This window comes from Parus major, chromosome 1, assembly GCF_001522545.3.
Source record: "Parus major isolate Abel chromosome 1, Parus_major1.1, whole genome shotgun sequence".
NCBI classification, from domain to species: Eukaryota; Metazoa; Chordata; class Aves; order Passeriformes; family Paridae; genus Parus; species Parus major.
The window spans coordinates 40,605,475-40,614,433 of record NC_031768.1 but is presented as its reverse complement, the minus strand read 5'-3'; positions in this window follow the sequence as shown (position 1 = coordinate 40,614,433).

Below are 8,959 nucleotides of genomic sequence, written 5' to 3'. Positions count from 1 at the left end.
GCACTTCTTTTCTTACTCTGTAACTGTTCTGGCACTAGTATTTCCCTGCATTTATTTCCAATACCTTGGCTGGTTTTGAGCTTTTTTTTTGGTGTTGTGTTGTTTGTTTTTTGGTGTTTTTTTTTATTTTTTTTTAAATTTTATTTTATTTTTTTCATGCGTATCTCTTGGTGGCTTCACAACTGGCAGCTCAGACAGGAGCTCTGACCAACAAACATACCCAAGTCTTTCTACTCTGCACTTTCTTCCAAGTAGGCATTTCCAACCTGTCAGCAGAAATTCCTCTGAGCAATCCCTCCAGCTCCCTCCATGGCATTTTGTATTGCATTCTTCATCAGCATTCTATGCTAGGATGCCCATTTTGTTTTGCAGGATATCCCATTCATCTCTGAGTGTTAATGATGTTGTCTAATGAGGCCAACAATTAGCTTCTGATGGTGTTGAGCTGATGTCATCTCTTCAGTAATTTATCTCCTTCAAGATTAATATTATCTGTGTTTTGCATTGCTGGCTGCATGTAGCAGTCTGGATCTGCCCTAGAAAGGAGAAAGGTGAGGAAGAAGTATGTCAGCCTTCCTTGAAGGTCTATCTGCTCCTCAGGGCAGGTGTTTTCTCTTTCTCTAGGTCCCAGTGTTCACAGAGCTGGAAAGCTCAGACCTGGATTTAAAAGAAAGCAAAACCAAGCAACTTGCCAGAACCACTGCTGCATTCCCTCCAGTTCCAAAGGACGGTGGGAGAGGCCTTAGTACATAAAGCTATGGGCAGATGCAGAGGGCTTGGTTCTCTGTGTTAGCAGTGAATTATAAGGCAGCTTTTCATTCTCTCGATGCTCCTGTTGGATTTTGCAGGGAGACATAACCTCGGCAGATATCTCTGCAATTAACCTATAGCAGGCTACAACTCCAAATACTTTATTAGCAATGATAACCATCTCTCAGCCAGCCCTTGGACTCAAGCTGGCTTGCAGTAATGAAGTGGGCTGATACAAAACTGCTTGTTTATATGAGTTGAGTGACACAGAGGGATTGCAGCATCTGAGTTCTCAGCAGCTGTGACATTGCCATCACACTGGACTAAAGTGCTTAAATTTTTGTCATGGGATCAGGAGACTTCTCATCACCCATGGCCATTTGTAACCATTATTATCCAAAATGCTGGCTGTGAGAGGGAAGTACAAAAGTTAGAATAGCCAGTGACCTTCTCAGTCAAATAACATTGATCTTAATGCATGTAAGACACAGAGCATGTTTCCACTATAAGTGATGTTAAATTTAATAATATTTTGAAATCTCTGGCCATCGTATTCAAATCTTGGCTTAAACGAGAATCAAAAATTAAATTGGCAGTGCCCTTCTCCTGTTTTCATATCACGAGAACTGCTCTGTGTGTTGTACATGCCAAAGTGTACAGCAAGTTTGGGACTCAATGAGGACTACCTTGGGGAAGCTCAGCCAGTTTGAACACATTGGAAAAGCACAGCCAGTGTGGAAAAGCAGGGGTTTTTTTGGCAAGTCTGCACATGTGAGCCAATACTATTTTGTCCTTAACTGGACTTCCTAACCATCCACAGACACCAAAATCTAACAGAAGATGTGAAATCCTCTTATGGTGGAAGTTGCTGCCAGCAGAAGTGCTGTGTGAGGTGTTGGTGTTGTCGGGGCTCTGAGAGCACTCATGGTTTGGAGGTCCCCTGAGTCACCCACCTACCCACCCATGGGTGCCTGAACACACTGCCAGGATACAGGAGGAGCAGAACTGCCCCACAAAGTGGGGACAAGGTGTAGGGGTGCTGCAGGGACCCCATGTCACCCCTGAGGATGGGGGCTTGGGAATCCTATCAGGGCAAATAAACTTTAGTGGTGCTCATGGTAACCTAACTAGTACTGACTGTTAATTTCTGAAAGTCAAATTTTATTTGATCTGCCAAAACTAGTTTCAAAGTGCCTGATGTGAATAGCTTCACATAGGACCAATTTTTGGAAGATAGAAGATATCACCAGACCAGGTTTAGATCTCTTCAACCTCCAGGTACACGAAAACCCTCACCTGGACATTTGTCTTCATTTATCTGAAGTATTTAAATACCTCATTGTTCGCAGCATGATCCACTGTAAACACGGGAGAGCCTCCTATTAGCTTGGAAAAAACAGAGGCAATGAAAAAACAGCCACCACAGTCATTAACAATAGCTGGTATACAAATAACCATCCTTTTGAACATACAGCTTGGTGTATCCCACTTGCTCCTGATGAAACAGACTGTGGTCTTACGTGAAATCATTGCAGGAGCTGTTGCACTGTCTCTTTCCTTTCCACCCTTGCTGGCTGCTGGAGTAAGCAAGAGAGTAATGGCAGTTCCCTTTTCCCCTGGAAAAAGCAGTTCCCTCTCCCTGACACAACCTCCAGAGCCTTTCCAGAGCCCTCTCAGAAGTGTAGGCACAAATTACAGAGAAGCCTTTCCTCAGCAGTAACCAGGCCCTGGGGATTGTTGTTGGCACTGCAAAGTCTCTTGCAGGCTTTAAATAAAGACAAAGCACACAGAAAATGACTGCAGGAGTGGGATGTTGGAAGACAGTTGGTACAACATGGGAAAAAACACAATGGGAAAATGCAACATGGCAGTCTGGACTGCCGTGCTACTTAAGCACAAGACCTTTTCCATTTCAAATTTACGGAAAACTAACATTCCTAAAGTTAGCCTGCCTTCTCCTTTTCTTACTTAAAGAAATTAGTTTGCCAGAATCAGGGACAATTTCTGAGATTTATTCTCACCAAAACAGAAGTTCCATTTTGTGTGAGTGAAGGCTGCCAGGTCCAGGTGCTTGGGCTCTTGTCTTCCATCCCCACACAGACACACAAATACTTAGTGACACCAAACAGCTTCCAGCATGATCATTTTTGAATCTTGTCCAAACTTCCCATCAGTATTGACTCAAAACATTGTGTGCATCATAGTAAAAAAAAAAAAAAAAAGTGATATTGTTTTATTGACCAAAATAAAAAAAAAAAAAAAAAAAAAGTGATATTGTTTTATTGACCAAAATAAAAGTTCAGAGAAAGAATTACAATAAAGAAACAGCAAGAGCAGAAAATTTATCACCCATGCTTAGGAAGTCATTCAACCTATGAATGACTTCCGCAGAAGTCTCTTGAAATACATTTTTTGAATCTACATGGGCTACAAGAACTTGTATGCTACACAGCTCTGCATTGTTGTTGCAGGCACTTACACACCAAGCCATCTTCTGCTTCCTCTGACACTGGACCTATTGTGCTGCTCTGCATAAGAGCCCCGTCACCTCAGCCCTGCTTTCCATATGGATAAGCTTTTCTTTCCCTGCCCATTCAGTAAGACTCAAGGAATCAGGATGTCACTGGGTCTCTGGTTTGTCCCTCCAAGACTGCAAAAGTTGTGTCACAAGTTGCTGTGTTGTGGCCAGTTGTTCTTATGACACTCAGCTCTTGCATTCTGCTATAGGTGATTTTCAGAAAACAAGGTGGGAAGAAGCCTGCTCTTGTAGGGTAATGGGCTGATCTGCTGCCCTTTGTGATGAGAAGGATCTGACTTTTTTCCAGTGAAACTGGTGTAAAATTGACAATGAGATCCATCAAGACACAATTTTCTCTATTTCCAATCAGGGAGTAAAATTAAAGGCATATAAATAAACCCATAACTCACCTGCTGTCATGCAGATGTTAATTTCCTCAACACTTGTTGTACAGGAAGCTTTAAAGTGCTGAAGTTAAACGGGTATTTTTGGCATGACTTAATTCTAATCTTTCAGGTATCATAAAAAGCAGCCAGAAGATATTTATGTCAAAGAAACACGTGCAGCCCTTCCGAGCTGTGCTGGGACAAATGCGGTGCTGCCTCAGCACTGCCCCAGCACGGGAGCTGAGGGGGAGCAAATTGCTGGCTGTCACCAGGTGAGCATATCTATTCGACAGCAAAAGATTGCATGACATATTTGAGGATTTCTGGATGGTGCTTGCATGGCTGTACCCAATACATATTGCAAACCATTTCAGGAATCCCCTTCTGAAGGCAGCTGACCAGGACAAAAGCCGTATTTTCCCAGCTTACAGCTCAGGAGACTGGGTGTGAACATGGTGTTCAGTGAAACCTTCAGGACCATGGTCTCTAAAGGGTTACAACTGAAACGTCTGTGGAAAACCAGCTTTAAAATGTTATACAACAAAACATGTTATTGCTGGTATTTGAGTCAGGCTTGATAATGCATTTCAGGCTAAAATATTTCTTTGATTGTCACAGAAATATACGGAGAGCCAAGTGTTTGCTTTCAATGTGCAGAATATATTTGGTTGCATTTCATTACCAGAGGCTAATTGTCTGAGAAACAGTTTTCACATCCAGCATTCCTGATACGGCAAAAAAGAAAAAAAAAAGAAAAAGGCTACTGAGAACCAAGAAGCCTTATGTTGCTGATTCTTTCAGAGTGAAAGGATTAGTAGTGGCAGTGAGTATTTAGGCACTTTTTGAAAGAAATATAGGTTGGTTCTTGGATTGATGTGGGTGCCCAGCGATCCTGCCCAGCACTGAAGTTAGAGCACCACGTGTGTACTGGCTGTTTATAAATACCTCAATAGCCGTTTTCAGTAAAATATGGAAATTCCTTCGTTCTGTAGCTGTTCTCTGTTAGATCATTAAGCATGTCAATACTGCTGAACAATCAAACAGGGGAAAAATGGTTTAATCTGCTTATGCTGGAGTGCTTATTTATTACAATCATTCATCAAGAAGACCTGAAAAAAAGGAGGTTGATTATATCCATTGGTTAAATACCGCATGGTACACAAATGTGGCAAACACAAGAAAAAGATGGGCATCCTGCCTGATAAAGAATTACACTGAAAGTGAAAGGCTGACCTACAGTCAGCACATGTTAATCATTTTTACACCAAAGTGAGTGTAACGCTTCTATAGGGAAATTACTTCAATCTGGTCAGTGCAAGGAGCAGTTTGTATAATCGGATTGCAAATAAGGTTTGATCACATTCCAGCTTAATCTACTCTCTGAGCACCATTTACAGCACTAAATCAAACACTGGGAAGCTGCAGGTGCTGCTTTACAGTCATTACACCCAAGGGGCAGGGACTTGGTAATAAACAGCAAATAAATTGAAGCACTGACTTGCCTGCTACGGGGCATTTCTAATTATCCTCTAGTTTAGCTGGAAATTGTCATGCTCTCATCACAGACTATTTTAACTGCTGCTGAATAAGTGTGACACTTTTAGACTGAATTAACTGAGAATATGAAGAAATGCCTTCCTTTTTATTTTTTTTTATTTTTTTTTTTTTTTATATTGCTGGATCAGAATGAAACTCTCTAAGATTCACGGACGACAATCTGTTTTCATGTCCCCATGCTGGAAGTAGAGACATAACAACTGTAAGCCTCATATATATTAATTATGGGCTGAAGACCTACCATAATGAACAGCACTTGTCATACGTATACTAAACAGTCTGATAAGTAGGGCTGCAGCCTCCTGTGCTGCACTTGAGCCAGGATTGCTGGTGCTGCTGTTTCCTAGAAAAGTTGATCATACGAGTCTATGGTGGTTGACAAACAGCACACTGCTGTTGTGATATATTTAGTGAGTTTAAGGAGAAGGGAGGAAGATAAGACCCCTAACATCTTTTTTAAAAAAAAGTTGTTTGGAAATGCACAGATAATTGCAGTGATTAAAAGCCACAAATATCTTAACCATTTGTGATATCTCCAGATCCTCCCACCCAGGTTTCAACCTAGCAACTTGTCAACACAAGTAATATTCAGAGGAATGCTGATATAAAAAGACACCTCTGCTGGGAAGTACAGTATCGTAGCAGCAAAGGTATGTAATACACCTTGATGAGAGGTGATGAGGTGATCATTCTCAGTACTTTTAGTAGGATGAGTGATATGCAGGTAGCCTGACAGCTGCAGTTGTGAAGCTTCTGTACAGCTCAAACCCAAAACTAAACAGCTTTTCCTGATAGGAAGATATCAGTTGTAACTAGCTAAGACATATATCTTTCTATTTTATAAAGACATCATTGTGTAAACTTCCAAACCGGATTAAAATCTCAATTTGTGATCATATTTTTACCCAGATGAGATGCTTTTTATTAATATACTGTGAAATAAGATTCATAACCTTTATGTAAATTATTCCCACTAATATCCCTAAAGTACTATTTAACAGGTAGCAGTAATGAATGCAATTGGATCACAGCTCTGCAGATACTCTTTTTCCACTTGCTAATGAACAAGAGACAATGGAGTAATCCTTGGGTTTGCATTTTTTAGGACTTCAAACAATTAATAGCTTAAAGGATTTATTCCAGAAGAGATGCGTGACTGCCAGTTTTGCAGCGCTCGGTGGTCCGCCCTCCGAGGAGGACTGTGGAGGGATGGCACTGCACAGTGCAGGGGAGCTGCTGTCATCAGAGCTGCAAATCAGCTCAGCTTGCTGACCTCCCCTGCCAGGCTTCAAGGAGCCAATAAGGGCTGCACATTCACACTATTTATTCCAGCAGGGAGTAAATGGATCTTTTCTGCTGGATAAACTCGGTTGCAGACGGGAATAGCGGTGGAGCAGAGTGACCACTAAAATACTGTTGAAATTTCTAAACCAAACAGAGGAGCAAGGCTCCACTTCTCTCGAAGTGTCTTCCTAAAGCTGTTGTGGGAAGAAATTAAGAGAGATAGAATCAAGCTCAGAAGATTAAAAAAAAGTTAAAGGCGAAAAAGACCGAGATCTCTGTTGCACCCAGTTCTTCTCCACCTACCAATTAAGTTTCAAAACTGCATTTTTATTTGTAGGTGTTATCACAGGGGCACAAGTATTATTCCTGCACTTGGAAGACTTCCCCCCCACGCAAATAGCTACTCTTAGTTCCAGTGGCCATGACTAGGACCACTCAACATTAGCTGGCAACTTTTTTTTTCTTATGGAAATGCAATGAATGTTCCTTTGTTATATGTTGATTTGGTCTGGTATCTGCATTTAAAGTGCCTCCATGTTGTAGATGAGCTATGCTTTTCACATTATGTTCTTTCTTTTGGTTTTCAGGCAAATTAATTAACATGATACAGAAAAGGGAGAATACAAATGCTGAAGCCCTCACTTTAAGCCCTCATACTCTTTTGTTCTCCATTATTGCACCAAATTATTTAATTGGGTCTCTCTGATTGTGCACAGACACAGAAAAGAACACAGTCTATTGTGAGAAGCCCTACAACCATAATGCAGTATCAAATTCAATTCCCATCAAAAGTGCTTGCTGCTAAAAGCCTGTACTGTGGCTGCAGATTAATGAAGATCTGCATTGAGCAAAGTGGTGGTCGTAGAGACATTATTTTTCTCCAATAGAAGGCCTATTCTTGAAGAACAATAAAAGCATAGAAAAGCGTTAGTCTGCTTATGGATGGAAATAAATCAAAATGAATAAGAGGGTTGATGGAAATAGTCTGAAAGCAGTAGAGTGGAATTCTGAAAATACTGTTTTTGTTTTGTAAGGATTTTTTTTCCCATAGTCTCTCAAAAATGCTGCTTGATGGAGGCTCAAAAGCCTTGGAGTGAAGGACAAATCTGAAAAATCAGAAACTAATTGCAGAAAATCAGCATTCTACAAATGCATTTTTTTTCTGTGCAGAGATGCTGCACAGAATTCAGAGTCAAGAAGAAAATGTAAAGAAAAAGGAAAATGAGTCATTAACTAACACACAAGTTTGATCCAAAGAACAACCAACAGCCCTGAAATAGCATTCAGTCACCTTCAGATGAACTTTTCTTCTGTTTGCCTTTCTCTTGCCATGACTTTGTACATAGTCATCCTTTCTTTCTTTCTTTCAGTGTCAAGATCAACTTTGTGCCTATTTGTGTCACTGATTAGGGCCAAATCCCAAAGTACTTACCAGCAATGAGAACACCACAGCATTGACTGCAGCTGGACAAGCATGTGACATTAATACAAAGAAATTTCTTTTTAGAGCCATGTGTTTTCTCTGTTTGCACTTGCAGGTGGCATCCCCCTGGCACTGCTCAGCGCTGGATGTGTTTGAACACCGAGCTGAGGACTGGTAGAGCCAACAGGCCATGCTGTGGTCAGTGACAGACTGTCAGTCACTGTCAGGCTCTGAAGAGAGGAGGGAATCCACACTCACATCACCTAAGGCCACCCCCCAGGTGGAGACAGCCAGGCCAGAATGCTGAACAGGTTGAGCCTCCTCTCTGGAAGTGTCTCCTCCTGTCCTTTGGGTATGTTAAAATGCCACCACATTTGGAATACTGATTTGGGTGAACTGTTGGGTGGCCTAAAATGAGGCCAGGTGAATCTGAAAGAGATGTATCCATTTTAAATGTTTAATCTCAGTCCTTCCTTGCAATCCCAGCATCTCAACTGAGCGTACAATCATAAGTGATACAAACACTGAGTACCTAATTCACATGGTCAGGAAGTGTTTCCATCTCTGCACTGAGGATGCACATTTAGAAATAAGAAGTGCAGTAAGTCCAAAACAACAGATGCTTTATTATCAGTGTGCAAGGCTACTTTTCAAGTCTTCAATGTCTTTTAGGCCTAAGTCTCCCACACCTGAAACATGAAACTCTTTATTGAGAAGAACATTAACACAGAATCGTTTAAGAAGTCACTGCTGTGAAAGCCAGAGAATTAACAGAACTTCTTTCCAGAGCTGGAGCGGCTCATGGACGATTCTGTGCATTATCATGATTCAGAGGTCTACAGTGGCTTATCATGTTGGATGATACTGGCCTGCTATTCAGCTCAGTAATCTATACAGGATAAAACAGAGTTCATCATTGCCAGTGAGCAAGAAGGGATGTAGATTCTTCTTAACTGCTATTCAAAACTATGTTCTGAACCCACCTTACAGGCTTAGAGCTTCAACATTCACCCAGGATTTACATAGATTGCTAAGAATGTA